The following is a 16,861-nucleotide window of genomic DNA, read 5'->3' as shown; positions in this document are numbered from 1 at the left end:
GCACAGGCAGACAGAATGGCAGGCAGAGGCAGAGGAAGAAGCAGGCTCCCTGATGAGCAAGGAGCCCGATGTGGGACTCGATCCCAGGACGCCGGGATCACGACCTGAGCCGAAGGCAGCTGCTTAACCAACTGAGCCACCCAGGCGTCCCCACAGTGTGGTATTTCTGAATGACAGTCTTGGGTACAGAGTCATGGTCATCAAATGTTATAAAAGCAAAGCCTCTCTTATTGCCACTGCCTCAGTCAGTCATGATGTCAGTCACGTCAGTTTTTCCATACTGTTCAGAATAATTTCTTAGATGATGTTCTTCAGTGTCTTCTTTAATGCTGACAAAAATCTTTTTCAGAGTGAAGTGGGCACCAGGTCTTTGAGAATCTTCTCTTGAGAGAGCCCTCTTTGGCTCCACAACTCTTCCATCCACCTTGTGTGGCCCTGCCTTCATGGCTGCATCCACCGTCTCCACAGTGGCATACGTGACAAACCCAAAGCCTCTGGAGTGCTTGGTCTTTGGATCTGTCATTACCACACAGTCCATAAGTGTTCCCATTGCTCATAATGGCTCCTCAGACTCAACGTTGTTGCCGAGCTCAAACCTCGATGAAGAGCTTCCGCAGCTGTTCAGGGTCTGTGGGAGACTCTGACTGAGACATGATGGAGGTGGGAGGGGAGACTTTAACAATGCTTACCTGGCAGTGTCCACAGGCAGAAAGGCACAACCTGGTTTTTTAAATGGGCAGAAGATCTGAAGAGACATTTTTCAAAAAATAAGGCATACAGACGGCCAACAGGTACCTGAAAAGACACTCAATATCATTAATCATCAGGGAAATGCAAATAAAACCACAATGAGATAATCACCTCATGCCTGCTAAAATGGCTACTGTCAAAAAGACAAGAACTAACAAGTATTGGCAATGATGCGGAAAAAAAGGAACCCCTGGGCACTGTTAGTGGGACTATAAATTAGTGCAGCCACGATGGAAAAGAGTATAGAAGTTCTTCAAAAAATTAATAGAACTAATATGTGATTCAGCAACCCCATTATGGATTCAAAGAAAACAAAATCACTATCAAAAAGATATCTGCACCCCCATTTATTCAGTATAGCATTATTTCCAATAGCCAAGACACAGAAACAACCTAAGTGTCCATCAAAGGATAAGGAAAATGTGGCATACATATACAATGAAAAACTGCCCATAAAAAGGGAAATTCTGTCATTTGGAACAATGTGGGTGCAACTTGAGGGCAGTATAAGTGAAATACGTCATAAAGAAAAAGACAAATACCGTATGATCTCACTTACATGTGAAATCTAAAGAAACAAACAAGTGTTTTACAAAACGCCACTCACAGATACAGAGAATAGATTAGTCGTTGCCAGAGGTGGTACGTGAGGGGGCAGGAGAAATGGATGAAGGTGGTGCAAGGTACAAACCTCCAGTTACAAGTAAGTCCTGTGATTTAAGGTACAGCAGGCTTCACAATACTGTACTGCACACTGGAAAGTTGCTAAGAGAGTGGGTCTTAAAAGTTTTCATAAGAAAGAAATGTAACCATGTATGGTGATGGATGTTAACTAAACTTCTTGTGGTGATCACTTCACCGTCTATACATCTATTGAAACATTATGTTGTACACCTAAAACTAACGCAACAGTACATGCCAATTATATCCCAATTTTAAAAAGAGATTTGCCAGGGCACCTGGATGGATCAGTCGATAGAGCACAATCTCAGGCTTGTGGGTTTGAGCCCAAGGTTGGGTATAGAGATTACTCAAAAATAAAATCTTTGAAAAAAAAAATCCAAAGGGATTTGCCTTTTCTGGAAAAGTCACATAAATGAGATCACGTAATATGTAGTCTTTTGCATCTGGATTCTTTCACAAGTGGGAAATGTTATTGAGGAATGTTGAAGCATGTAATGAATCATATGTACCAGATGCTCTAGCAGAAGCAGCCAGAGGAGGTGCTGATAAAAGTTATGAAGAACAGAATATGAAAGTAAGTCTGATTGATTATGAAAATCAGGACTTCAGAGTAAGCCTGATAAAGAATTGTAAAAAGATGATGTCAGAGTAAGCTCAATATATCGAGTAATACAAATTGAAAAAATTGCTTTATCTTTTAAAAATAAGATGGGTGGGGAGGGCACCTGGGTGGCTCAGTTCATTAACCAACTGCCTTTGGCTCAGGCCATGATCCCAGGGTCCTGGGATCGAGTCCTGCGTCAGGCTCCTCACAGGACCAAAAAAAAAAAAAAAAAAAAAAAGAATGCTGTATAACAACTGTAGCTTTGATTCCAGATAAATAGAACTAAAAATCCACTGTAGCTTTGTAGCCACTTGTGAGTAACTTGTCTACATTGTGGTATTTTTTTGCTCAATAATAAATTATCTAATTGTATATTATGAATTGGCATGTTCCTTTGGGTCTCAATTTCCCATTCTTCCTACATATACAGCATGTCTTTGAGGTTCATGTATGTTGTTGCATCTATCAGTGGTTTGGTCCTTTTTAACTGCTGAACAGTACTCCATTGTATGGATACAGAGCCTATTCTCATTATTCCTAGTAGTTATGTCCTACAAAATCATTCCAAACACTGAATTTAGCGAATACTGAATTATTGACCCTAGGGGAAATGCAGGGTTAGGTTCCTGCAACGTGTCATTTTCATCAACTAATAATATATAACTTTGTTTTGTATGTGTTTCTGTCTAAAGACACCATATTTACTATTTAGTGTTGATTCATTAACATTGAATTCATGGGGGTGCCTAAGTGGCTCAGCTGGTTAAGCAGCTGCCTTTGGCTCAGGTCATGATCCCACGGTCCTGGGATTGAGCCCTGCATTGGGCTTCCTGCTCAGCAGAGAGCCTGCTTCTCCCTCTCCCTCTGTCTCCTGGCTTGTGCTCTTTCGCTCTCTCTCTCTGTCGAATAAATAAATAAAATAAAATCTTAAAAAAACAACAACATTGAACTCATGGCAAACAGCACTATAACTTATGCCTGAATGAAGCTTCTCTAACACGTCTTCTTCTCAACAGGCACATCAAAACCTTCTTGTGCTTAGGAATGCTAGCCAGCACTTCAGCCCTAGGCTTAGATGCCTTTTTAAACAAAATCACCAACAAAAAGCACCAAAAAAAAAAGGGAAAAAAATGGCATTAAATAGACTGCAAAAGGACAACTGGGTACAGGAACAGGACTGAAAAGAGAAGGCAGAGTGTCACCTTATCTGACCTCAGCGGGAACATGTTTGTTGGGTGACTCAAATTTTCTGCTGCTCTGCACATGTGCATATCCAAGAATGGCCTGGAAATTCTTACTGATTTTTGAGGTTACAAATAGGTTTTAGCAAGCAGGGAAATCTGCGTATGCAGAACCCATGAATAATGAGAATTGACTACTATATTTTATCTATTCACCAGCTGATGAACATTTTGATCATTTCTACACAGGCTATTGCCAATCCTAGAAACCTCTGTGTACAAGTCTCTGTGAAAATATTTGCTTTTCATTTCTCTTGGGCAGATACCTAGGAGTGGAAATGCTAGGTCATATGTAAGTTTGTTTACCTTTTTAAGAAACTGCCAAACTGTTTTCCAAAATGGTTGTATCATTTTATACCCCCACCAGCAGTGTCTGAGGGTTCTAATTTCTCTAGGACTATAGTAAAATCATCATAGATTGTAGCCTATCTTTTAATAATAGCCATTTTTGCGGGTGTGAAGTGGTATCTCAATAGATTTGATTTTCATTTCCCTAATGACTAGTGATTTTACACATCTTTTCAGGTATTTATTAGTCATTCATATATCTTTTACAGGTAAAATGCTTATTAAAATATTTTGCTCAGGGCGCCTGGGTGGCTCAATGGGTTAAGCCTCTGCCTTTAGCTCAGGTCATGATCTCAGGGTCCTGGGATTGAGCCCCGCATCAGGCTCTCTCCTCAGCGGGGAGCCCGTTTTCCCCTCTCTCTCTCTGCCTGCCTCCCTGCCTACTTGTGATCTCTCGCTCTGTCAAATAAATAAAATCTTTAAAAAAAATAAAATATTTTGCTAAAAAAAATTAAAAAATTAAAAAATTAAAAAATTTAAAAATTTAAAAAATTTAAAAAAATTAAAAAATTTAAAAAAATTAAAAAATTAAAAAAATAAAATATTTTGCTCATTGGGTTTTTTAATTGTGTTGTCTTTTTATTATTAAGGTCTTTCTATATTCTGGATACAACTCCTGTATCAGATACAAGATTTGCGAATATTTTCTCTGAGGTTTGTCTTTCTATTCCAATGGTGTATCAGGAAGTGCAAAAGTTTTATTTTGATGACGTCTAGTTTATCAATTTTATCTCTTCTGGAAGTGATTTTGGTGTTGTGTCTAAATGATTTTGGTGTTGTACTTTGTCTAACCCAAGATCATGAGTATTTTATGTTGTTTTCTTCTTGAAGTCATATTATCTTTTAATGTCCAATGGTTTTAATAAAATATTGTGTTGGGCATTACTGAGCAAATTTTCCCTAAATTATTATGTATCAGTTAAAATGTAGATTTCAGGGTTTTTTTCCCAGAAAAAATATATTTTAAAATTTTCTTATAAGTATTTTTATGTTCTGCTGTTCTGCTTTTCTTCTTAGGGGAGAATTAAGTATTTTGCCTGTCTTCCATTATTTGCCATTTGCTCTAGCTTTCTTAATGTCTTTGTTTTATTCTGTTTCATCTTTTCTTTTCTCATTTCTAATCTCTATGCCCCTAACTGTGCTTTCAGTCATGCCTAGTCTTATTTGCAGACTTCTTAACTGCAGACTTCTATAGACAAGCACTTATATATACAGGCCTGGAGTTCAAGGGAGAGGTCTGGACTAGAGATATTACTTTAGGAGTAACTGGCATATACATAATATTTAAAGCCACGATACAAGAACTAGAGGAGTAACTGAAGTTACTCAATCTAGGGGTTTACTTCTCTTTCTTTCTTTCTTTGACAGACAGAGATCACAAGAAGGCAGAGAGGCAGGCGGGTGGGGTGGGCGGGGGGGAAGCAGGCTTCCTGCTGAGCAGAGAGCCCAATGCGGGGCTCAATCCCAGGACCTGAGATTACTGAGCGGAAGGCACAGGCTTACTGAACCACCCAGGTGCCCCTAGGGGGTTACTTTTGATTAAGATATCTGAAGCCTGAGCTGAGCCCTGCGACTTACTGTTTAGAAGTCAAGATGAGAAGGCACTAGAACATGAGATTTGTATGGAGCCTAAAACACCAGTGAAGACCTAGTAGAGAGCCCAAGAACCCATTCACAGAGCAGCCACCTCTTCTACCTTGCCATGAGGTCATCATGTACAACACGCAGCCCCTTTGGGAAGGGGTATGGTGGGGAAGACCACCCTGAAAAACTAAGCATTTATCCCTAAGGAGGCTAAGTCGACTCTAAGTTGACTCTTTATTACGGAAAGAGACCTATAATAGCTGGCAATTTGTGATTTTTCCTCTGCCACCAGAGGGAATCAGAGCATCAAGGCAAGTTATAGGAATAGAGGGCTATCTGTTTTCACATTTGGGTATAGTGGGAAAAATTCAGATTCTGCTACATTGATCAACAATTTAGTCAAAGACATCCATGTTTCTTAGCTCCCCTGAAGCTCTGACAGCCCCAGTGGATCCAATGCGCCCTCAAGCCTCAATAGCTTGAAGGCAGAAGATGCTGTGCCTTCAACTCTATCACAATACAAGCAGCTCCTATATACAGAATATTTACTCTGTGGGTAAGCAGTTTAACACATTGTTCCTTGAGCATCATCACAATCTTAGGAGATGAGGACTATCAGTCTACATTTTAGAGATCAGGGAAAAGAAGCCCAGACAGGTAACCTGATCAAAGCAGCAGAGTCATGATTAAAACCCAAGTCTGGTTATAGCACCTGGACTTTGATTCACCATATCACATTGCTAGTCACATAACCTTGAAACTTAGGTTTATCTACTCAAGGCTCCAGGAATCTTGAAGGAAGGGGGAGCATAATTAAGGCAACGCACTAGAGACCAACTGAGCTGAAAGGGTTGGAGGTCACATCTTTCATAAGCGTAGAGGCACTGACAGATATAGCTTGCTCAAATTTTGTCACTCCTATAATCCATCTTCCTAAGAAGCAATAGGCTGTGGGACTAGTGGTCTATTTTGGGACTATTAACTAGCACAGAGGCTCTGAAAAGCTAATTAATCTCTTGGCAAATAAATGATTAGACCCCATGTAAGGATGTGCCCTCAAAGCAAAGAAGGAAAGTAGGTCAAGGAGTCATAAAATTTGATAACAAATTTTAGCTTGGCAGTTTTAGACCTAGGGAGAGATTAATGTTGGCTCCTTCACACTTTGGTGAAGGATTTGTGGTTATTTCCCTCAAATTCTATGTGAGTATATATGACAGATTTCAAAAGTTGCTCTAAAACAGGGTTTCCTCTCTTGGAATTCATTTGCCTTTGCATATTGTTTGATATTAGTATTTCATGTTAGGAGAAATCTGTCTTCCCTGGTTATAGAGGATTTAAGATCCTAGATATTCTCAGGTTTTTCTTTCTCTTCAGCTGTAAAAGAGAAACCATACCCTTTATAATGCATACAGTATTGCCTAATTCATAGGTGGGAAGTAGCTCCCAAACACAGGCCTAATTGAGAGGCTCTCTTTCTGAAGTTCACACAAATCCCAGACAACCATACTGTGCTCTGGGTCAAATAGAAAATGTTAACTCAGTAAGCCCCCGTCCCAGGGTAAACATACAGGTTCTTTTAACCTGACTGTTGCCGATGACAATATAGACCCTATGCTGCTCTACTGTGCATTTTTCTTAAAGCTTTACCTTGCTCAACTTCACCCATTGCCATTTAACTCTTTATCATTGAAAAGGCTCTGTCAGGTGAACTCTGCTACCATTTTGGGTGCTTTGTCCCAAGGTGAAGTTTTTACTACTAGTTCCCTTTGTGGGTCTAATATTTATACTGGATGTGAATGGAAAATAGTAATCATTCCACTCTGCCTACTTAAAAGTATCCAGCTCAAGTCCTTGTGAAAGTAGGCACTTAATACTTACTAAGAAATAACTTCCTCCCACCTCCTTATCTTAGAAGCTCTCTGCAGACCACATCCAGATCTCTCTTTTCTGTATTCATTCAGTCCTCATTGTCAGGCCACTCATTTAACATTTATTTGTATTATTCTTCAATGATTTGCAAATGCTTGATGTGCCTATGTCTTGCCTTAAGAGCGAACTACCTAGGGATAAGATTTGTATCACCTATCTTCTAGTGCTAAACACACGGATGGTATGTAAGAAACGCCCAATGTTTTTTGTTTTTTTTTTTAAAGATTTTATTTATTTATTTGTCAGAGAAAGAGAGGGAGAGAGAGCAAGCACAGGCAGACAGAATGGCAGGCAGAGGCAGAGGGAGAAGCAGGCTCCCTGACAAGCAAGGAGCCTGATGTGGGACTCGATCCCAGGACGCTGGGATCATGACCCGAGCTGAAGGCAGCTGCCCAACCAACTGAGCCACCCAGGCGTCCCAGAAACGCCCAATGTTTTGGTTAGATTCTTCTGGTTACAAGAAACAAAGGCTACAGCAGTTCCCTCAACTAATGAGAGAAACTATTCAAAGAGAAACCAAAGCCAAACAGCCCATAGGAAGAGCAGGGCCTGCAGCAGAATCAAGCTATAGGACACTTAGCATTCTACTACTCTAGAGGGTGGAGCCAGGGGTAGAAGCCAGATTTAAACAGGGTTGTTTTTAAATAAGTTGTTTTCTCTAGGCAGACCTGAGTCTCAATAATTACAGCAGGAAAGCTGGTTTGAAGCTAATCTGGTAAGGGATATGGAAAGATAACTTTTATTATCTTCCTCAATCATAGATAGAGAGCCTACCAGTTCAGGGTTATAGACCTTCATGAGATCTGGTTACACTTACTGTCCTTGCCTTCCATAAGATGTCTACACAATCATCTTCCCAATTCCACCTCTGTTTGACTCTAGCTCAAATGGGTTTCTCTTTCTCACAACAAAATGATCCCTTTCTAAAAACCAATTTCCTACAATAAAATGGTTCTTCACTAAGATCAAGATAGAGCAATAGCCTATGAAAGTATCCACTTTATTTCAACCTTACCATAAATTTTATTAAAATTGTTTTCTGGGGTGATTGGGTAGCTCAGTGGATTAAGCATCTGACTCTTGGTTTCAGCTCAGGATCCTGAGATCCAGCCCTGCATTGGGTTCTGCACTCGGTATAGAGTCTGCTTCAGATTCTTTCTCCCTCTCCCTCCCCCTCTACCCCTCCTCACTTGCTCTCCCTCTCTCTCTCTCTAAAATAAACAAATAAAATCTTTTTAAAAAATTGGTTATTTTCTTTTCAATAATTGAATTCCCCCCTTTTTGGAACTATTGGGAAGAGAAAACACTACCTTTAGTGTAGACATTGTAGCCTGCACTGTCTCTTCGGACCATGGAGGGGTTAGGGGGGAGACTGCAAAAAAATGCAGACTACACTGGGCTTGAAAAAATTCTAAGTCATATAAGGAGAGAAGAGCCAGACAAACCTTCAGTGGCTGAAAGAAGAAAAGAAGATCAATTGACAGAAGAAATAAAAGAATCTTTAAGCAATTATAGACGCTCTGTCCCAGCTCTGGGTTAGGAGACTCAGACAGAACTGCAGAACAGGAAAAGGAACCGACAAATGCCAAAGAGGAACTTGAATTCAGGGATAAAAAAAATGGGGCTAAGTCAGAAGGAGATTTTTCTTTAAAATTCACTATAGCTGAGCAGAAAGAAGTGGTACCAGGGAAATCTGATGATACGGAATCCCTAACTAGGAATACACAAATTAAAAATGACTTTATGAAAGATATGGAAGTACAACTGGTTGACCCCAAAGACATACTGGATATGAAATGCTTGACTCCAAAATTTTTCTCCTTCAGGAAAAATTTCTCGAATAGCTGTCAAGATACTTCAGGAAAGCAAAGTCAACAGTAGCTACTGATGCTGGAAGAGTTGGTGGATAAACCAACCTGGCACATCGAGACCCTTTAAGCAGACAGCTCTATGGCAATCTGATAGAAGTTTCATACTCACCAAGGGAACTATGAGTGAGGCTGAATTCTACAAGTGAAACTGGAAGGTTTCCAGGTACTGTGCAGCCTTCTTTAACTGCTTCTTAGAAGGCGCCTGGAGGACTTAAGCAGAGTGAAGACCCTGGCCACCACTGCCACTGTAGAAAAGAGAAATGAGAAAGTCCATTAAAAGGAGGCCTTCTGGGCACTAGTGGGTGACATCCAGGATAGGCCATTAGCATGGACTGAGAAATTAATCTCAGATTAATCCACCTGTATCTCTGCTAGATCTCTACATAACATATTAGAGGTTATAAAAGTATTAGCACATTTGAAATCTTCCTTAAATGAGATACTTACCCAAGAGAAATGAAAGGATGTTTACACAAAAACCTGGACACAGGGCGCCTGGGTGGCTCAGTGGGTTAAAGCCTCTGCCTTCGGCTCAGGTCATGATCTCAGGGTCCTGGGATCGAGGCCCGCATCGGGCTCTCTGCTCAGCGGGGAGCCTGCTTCCTCCTCTCTCTGCCTACTTGTGATCTCTCTCTCTCTCTCTCTCTCTGTCAAATAAATAAATAAAATCTTAAAAAAAAAAAAAAAACCTGGACACACAATTTATAATAGCCCCCAAATGGAAATAATCTAAGTACCTTTTAATTGGTGAATGGATAAGCAAATATTCTCATCTTTATTCCCTTTTCCTAGGTCCAAAGGAGAGCAGCCACATATGCTCCTAAAGGGGAGCATTTCATAGCATGCCCACTTCATGAACATCCTATCAGTAACACAAGCCAAGTTAAAGATGCTCAATTTGCTTCTATGTTTTTACCTAATTTTGCCTACTTGACCACTATTGGCCCTGGTAGGCTCTCAAATGCCTTTACCTCTACAGTACAGCAATAGGAAACTCATTTTGCAATAAACATGTTCCTGCAAAGCTGTAAATCAGAGTTTTTGAAATCCAAATATATTTTCCCACAGTTCTTAGTTTCAGAGATGTTTTATCTTAATTTCTGATTCATAATTAGTTGGTAGTGACTTTAAACTGCAGTTTTAAGTTACTCTATTATAAACCAAATAGTTCCCCCCCCTTTTTTAAAGATTTATTTATATGAGAGAAAGAGAGCTTGAGCACAAGCATGGGGGAGGGACAGAGGGAGAGGAAGACAAGCAGACTCCCCACTGAGTGGGGAGCCTGACACAGGGCTTGATTCCAGGACCCTGAGATTATGACCTGAGCCAAAATCAAGACAGATGCTTAACTGACTAAGCCACCCAGGCACCCCTCTACAAAAACATTTCAACGTACTATGAACTTACTTTACAAGAAAAAAAGGACAAGTTGTTTCATAATGTGGGTTATGCACTAATAATTTATCTTTTTAAGATTTAGAATTTAATTATCAGGTAGGCTACTGTTGTCTTTGTATTCATAGTGCCCTGTGGCCCTACCCCATCTCAACTTTTCTTCCATTTCAACATTTTTCTAAAATAAGGCTTATTGAAATATAATTGACATGCAATAAAATTGCTTCTAAGATTTCTTCAAAACTCTATGAGGGTGATTTTTTTGAAGATTTTATTTATTTATTTATTTATTTATTTATTTATTTGACAGAGAGAGAGAGAGAGAGAGAGAGAGAGCAAAAGCAGGGGGAGTGGCAGGCAGAGGGAGAGGGAGAAGCAAGCTCCCTGCTGAGCAAGGAGCCTGCTGTGGGGCTCAATCCCAGGACCCTGGGATCATGAGTCGAAGGCAAGTGCATAACTGAGCCACCCAGGTGCCCCAAAACTCTTGAGTTTTGAAAGATACAATGTGTAACCCACATCACATTCAAGATACCGAAAAGTTCCTTCACCCCAAAAAGTCCCTCAAGCCCCTCTATAGTCAACACTTCCCAACTCCCATGCAATCACTAATCTGTTTTCTTTCCATATAGTTTTGGCTTTTACAGAATGTCATATACATGGAAACACCAGTATATAGATATTTGAATTTGCATCTTTCACTTGGAAGAATACACTTGAGATTAATTTATGTTGTTATATCAGTAGTTTGTTCCTTTTATTGTGAATAGATTCCATTGTATATACAAACTATTATTTGCTTATCCATTCACCAATTAAAAGGCACTTGGATTGTTTCCAGTCTTTGGCTATTATAAAAAGTGCATCCAAGTTTTTGTGTAAACATGTTTTCATTTCTCTTGGGTAAATATCTAGGAATGGTATTGCTGGGTCATATAGTAAGCTTATGTTTAACTTTATAAGAAACTGCCTGATTGGGGCACCTGGGTGGCTCAGTCGGTTAAGCAGCTGCCTTTGGCCCAGTCATGATTGCAATCAAGCCCCATCAGGCTCCCTGCTTGGCAGAGAGCCTGCTTCTCCCTCTCCCTGCTGCTCTGCCTACTTGTGCTCTCTCTAAATCTATCAAATAAATAAACAAAATCTTAGAAAAAAAAAAAAACCTACCAAATTTTACTCAAGTGTCACTCTACTATTTTCTACAGTCCCACCCACAACGTCTGGGAGTTCTAGTTGCTCCATAACCTCAACAGCACTTGGAATTATTATTATTTTTTAAAGATCTTATTTATTTATTTGACAGAGAGAGATCACAAGTAGGCAGAGAGGCAGGCAGAGAGGGGGAAGCAGGCTCCCTGCTGAGCTGAGAGCCTGATGCAAGGCTTGATCCCAGGACCCTGAGATCATGACCTGAGCCAAAGGCAGAGGCTTAACCCACTGAGCCACCCAGGCACCCCTGGAATTATTTTTATTTTGACCAAAGAGTAATATTTCAATGTGATTTGCATTTCCCTAATGACTAATGATGATTTCTTTTGCCATCCGTTTATCTCCTGTGGTGATCATTCAACTACCCCAGTTTTTTAAAAAGATTTTATTTATTTGAGAGAGCATGAAGGCAGGGGGAGGAGCAGATGGAGCAGGGACACTCCCTGCTGAGTGGGGAGCCCGACATAAGGCTCAATCTCCAGAACTTGAGATCATGAACTAAGCTGAAGTCATATGCTTAACTGAGCCACCCAGGTGCCCCAAGTACCCCAATGTTTTAAAAACTGGTTTATTACTTGTCTTTTTATTGAGTTGTAGGAGTTCTTCATATATTCTGGATACAGTCATTTATCAGATATGTTTTGCAAATATTTTCTCTCAGTATGTTATTTTTCATTTTCTAAACACTGACATCCAAAGAGCAGACATTATTCTAAATTAATCTTTTAATGGAACTTTGGGTGGTGTCAGAAATTTTTTGCCTAACCTAGGGTCACAAAGATTTTCTCGTTTTCTTCTAAAAGTGTTTAGATCCATTTTCAGTTATTTTGTTTTTAGTGCATATCTCATTCCTCCCAATAATCTAATGAAGCAAGTACTATGGGTTGACAGGTTGTTCATTTCTTCTTGCAAAATAATGTTCAATTATTCCAACATTTTCTTTTCTTTTCATTGTCTTTCAGTAAGATTCCATCTATCAAACACTCTATATAGAATCTACAAAAATGAAGGACAGCGTTTAGCTTTGGTGTGACAATCTTATGGCTAGTGATGGGAGAAGAGTTCCCACTTTCTTTGGCAAGAGATGTGTAAGTAGCGTGCTTTCTGCTCTGTAGGTATGCATTGTATAGGACAGTCCAGAAAGAACTATCAGTGCTCTCTAGCCAGGGATCACCAGGAACACATCAGTGGTTTAACAACGTACACTTATTACTCATTTTTTTTTTCTTTTAAGATTTTATTTATTCATCTGACAGAGAGAGATCACAAGCAGGCAGTGAGGCAGGCAGGCAGAGAGAGGAGGAAGCAGGCTCCCTGCTGAGCAGAGATTCCCAATGTGGGACTTGATCCCAGGACCTTGAGATCATGACCTGAGCTGAAGGCAGAGGCTTAACCCACCGAGGCACCACCTTATTACTCATTTCAGTGAGGGAAAGCACACACTATGGGGAGCAGTGAGGCATCTCAGTAAGAGGAAGGACTTAAGATTAAGATTTGGATTTGTGTTAGCTCATTTGGGGAACTTTGCTTTAAACTGTATGCTGTCAGGAAGCAGTGGTAAGTCTATGGTTGAGTATCTTAAGAAATCTTTTGTAGAAAGAGGAAAGACTAGCACGAGGCTAAAGCTGTTAACTGGTAAAGAAGTAAGTCACTCACATTATTTGATATTTTCAGTTTGTGTTTTCTATTTGGTGGCTTGGAAAGGTTCATGTTTCTATGTCCAGAAATGGTTATGGAGTAGTCTTATTTTTGTCCTGATCCATCATGATTATGCAGTGGCCTTTTCTGATGTTGACGTTCTCTGAAACTGTTTATGTTCCATAGGAGACATCAAGGCCTAGCTATGCCAGGCCAGCTCCTGGCAACACCAAGACCTGGCTGATAGCACCAGGTCAGCCTCTTGATGTCAGGAACTGCTTTTTTCTCTCAGAATTTGGTGGTTGAGAACTAAGGCCCTAGAGTGAGAAAAAAAAACAAAAACAAAAACGTGTTTTATACCAGGATCTGCTCTTTAAGGGCTGTGGGCCCTTGGATAAATTCTTTAACTTCTCTATGTATCAGTTTCCTCATACGAATATGGGGATAACAGTACTTGCTTCATTGGATTATTGGGAGGAATGAGATATGTGCTAAAAACTTGTGTCAAGGGGTACCTGGTGGCTCAGTTGGTTAAGTGTCTGCCTTCAGCTCAAGTCATGATTCCAGGGTCCTGGAATCAAGTACTGCATCGGGCTCCTTGCTCAGTAGGGAGCCTGCTTTTCCCTCTACCTGCCTCTCTCCCTGCTTGTGCTCTCTCTTGCTCTGACAAATAAAATCCTAAAAAAAAACAAAAACAAAAACAACACCTGCCAAAAAACCTTAGTTCTATCACAAAAGGTTAAGAAAGCCATTGGGGCACAGAAAGGAAAACCAAGAATAGCCCAGGTAATTGTTCCAGGAAAGTCAAAGAACAGTAAGAAATTGAGAATAGAAAAGCAAAATAATTTACATTGGGTGATAATCTATATAAAGCTGTTAACTGTCCAGCTCATTTCAAAATGCCAGGATAATGCAATACATTCATAAAAATATGATGGAACATAGGAAAATATGTGGACCTTACACCAAGTAATTCGTCATTTAAGTGAATTTACATAGAAGCACTGAGAAGAGTGGTCAACAACTCAATGACGAAAACTATTATTATGCCTATGCTAGGAGGCAGATTCATGTGATGGATAGAAAGTTGGATTGGGATCCCTTTCAACTTCAATGTCTATAAATAATTTATTTTTTGCTTTCATGTTTCTGGTGTACAGCTTGCTTCTTTCTGGCCCTTACTTTTTGAATGCCCCCTCTTGTTAAGCATGCAATATCACACCTAATTTCTAGTTTTTCAATAATGCAGAAGGCTGTCTGTGTGTAACCAACCAGAGGAAAACAGTGATCTAAGAAACTGGATAACTGATAAAGGCTGCATTAAGAATTTGTTTGATTAAAAGAAAGTTATTGCCTGAAGGCTCCAAGGACTCATCATTTTAAGACATTAGTCAATCAAAATAACATCTAGAAATGGTTTCATTTTAATAATCTGAGAATGAGATTTCACAGAACAGGAAAAAAGACCTGAGTGGATTCAGTCTATAAAATGAAGTGGGCCTGAGTTCTTGAGACTCCTTCTGCCATACCACAGTACTCCAAATCAAGAGAGAATTCTCTGTAGAAGCCATTTCATCATGATCATAATATTTTCATTTCAGATCTAGTGGTGGGTGAGCACCAAGTTGTGCTATTCACTTTTACAAGTTTGAAAACCGAGGCAGTAAGAAATGATGGTGTCAGCCTTACAAAAAATACATGACTATCTATACTGGTAGTTTTACAAGGTTCTAGTGGACTCACAACAACCCAACGAGCTTCCCTCCATCTTGGTTGGTTTATGTGGTGGTTTTTAACCACTGCTGTGGATTACGACTTAAATTTTAACTGTAAAAATGTAATCTCCCAGGAGCGACCTCAGTTTTATTAATCATTTATACTTTAATAATGATTAAATTCTCTTGCAGAGAGAAAGAAGTGCAAGGGAAGCACAGTGTAATTGTCCACTTGTCATTCTGCCTAGTGTTTACCCTGGAAAAGTTAGGTATTAGGGACAGAGGTTTCTGTGATAATAGAGTAGGTAACTCAACTCTTCACATTTTGGGTAAATACCGCAATCCTCAGAGCCTGATAATCATCCAAATCATATTTTATTTATTTTTGTAATTTTTTTTTTAGAAAGGGAAGGGAGGAGGGACAGAGAGAGAGAATTCTAGGCAGGCTCCACGCCCACTGTGGCAGGGGCTGGATCATGAGATCCTGACCTGAGCGGAAATCAAGTATCCCACACTTACCTGACTGAGCCACCCAGGCACCCCCACCCCGCCCTGTCCAAATTATATTTTAAAGTGACAATATTATTTAATTTCCCCTTTAAGTTCTGGGAAACTAAAATGTCCTCATAGTCTTAGATCAATAGTCTAAATGGATCTGATTTACTGCTTTGATAAGTCAATGACTCAGCTGAGACCATAAACTATATTTAGTTCACTACCTTTATGACCTGGGTCAAACTTAGCTTCTTCCAGGCTGCTCTCTTGGGTTAGCGTGTCCCTTTCTGAGCCTGGTCAACAGTTACTATTCGGTTGCATCACTCTATTTTGCATTGCGGGGGCGGGGAACAAAACAAAACATTTTGTGAGGTTATTGACTGGCTGCTTCGCGTGCGTTCTGTCTTGCCGACCGGACCGACAAGGAAGATCTCGGACTTGTACAGGAATCCACATTTTGGAAAGCCCTTTCACACCCACCACCTCTTGATACTCTCAAAAAACCTACGATGGACTTCCTCTCCTCTTCGCGTTACGGTGTGGGAGGAGGGGCAGAGGAAGGTGAGCGGGTCCCATCTACCTAGTTGAGCGGCCTCTGCGCCCCTCATCTCCTTGCGTCGCCACGACACCTGCAGTAAGAGTGAGACGCCTCCCATCGCCCAGAGCTCAGGTGCAGACAGCGTCGTCTCAGCGCTACACGCGTCTCCACACCTTCCAGAACCGCAGGCAGAGCTTCTGCCGCGGCGGGGAGGCGAGAAGAGGCACCCCGCGAGTCAGCCGGTGGCGAGGGAAGGGCGCCGCGCCAGGGTTCTAACTTCCGACTCACTTCTCTATCCACCACCAGGCACCCACTCTCCTCCTGGGAGCGCCTGGCGAGCCCTCAACGCTGCAGGAGGCCCGGCGACCAGCACCAACCGCAGCGGTTCTTCCTGCCAATTCCGGGCCAGGGCGGCTTTATAATAACGACCCCAACGTCCCTGTCGCCACCGCTGTCACCTGGACAGTAAGGGCTCGCGTCAAGAGCCCCACAGTGAAGGGCTGACAGAAGGCCTAGCTCGTCACTATTCTGAAGGGCAGGAGGGGAGGGAAGAAGATTGAAGCCCAGGGGCTAAGAGCCCGAAAAACTGGACACCATCCCACCGTCCCTAGGGGAAAGGCTCTCAATTCCGACCGACCGTTACTTGCAGCTGAACGAAAGCTTCACTGAGCCGCGGGGCGAGCGCTTGAACCCTGAGGCCCGCAGCCAGCGCGTTCCCGGGGCTCAGCTCCCCTCGCCCGATCTGATTGGACCGTGGAGGAAAGGGGGCGGAAGGCCCCTGGACAAGGCGCGCGCGCAGGCGGGCCAGGGGTTCCCGCAGAGGTACCCAGGGGGCCAAGGGGCGGGAGCAGGCAGCAGGGGCGCCG

The 16,861-nt window shown here is 41.3% G+C and overlaps 1 long non-coding RNA gene across 1 annotated transcript; it reads right to left on the bottom strand.

The window, feature by feature from the left end:
- Positions 1-134: 134 nt before the first annotated feature.
- On the bottom strand, positions 135-16,741 carry LOC111157585. Its single transcript, XR_002641309.1, has 3 exons — positions 16,633-16,741; positions 9,121-9,256; positions 135-795 (listed from the first exon to the last, which is right to left on the bottom strand). It is a non-coding gene; the product is annotated as an uncharacterized LOC111157585 (long non-coding RNA).
- Positions 16,742-16,861: the final 120 nt, after the last annotated feature.

This window comes from Enhydra lutris, unplaced genomic scaffold, assembly GCF_002288905.1.
Source record: "Enhydra lutris kenyoni isolate GAN:26980312 unplaced genomic scaffold, ASM228890v2 scaffoldscaffold55, whole genome shotgun sequence".
In the NCBI taxonomy this organism is placed as follows: domain Eukaryota; kingdom Metazoa; phylum Chordata; class Mammalia; order Carnivora; family Mustelidae; genus Enhydra; species Enhydra lutris.
The sequence above is the reverse complement of the archived record's forward strand: the minus strand, read 5'-3'. Positions and strand labels throughout refer to the sequence as shown.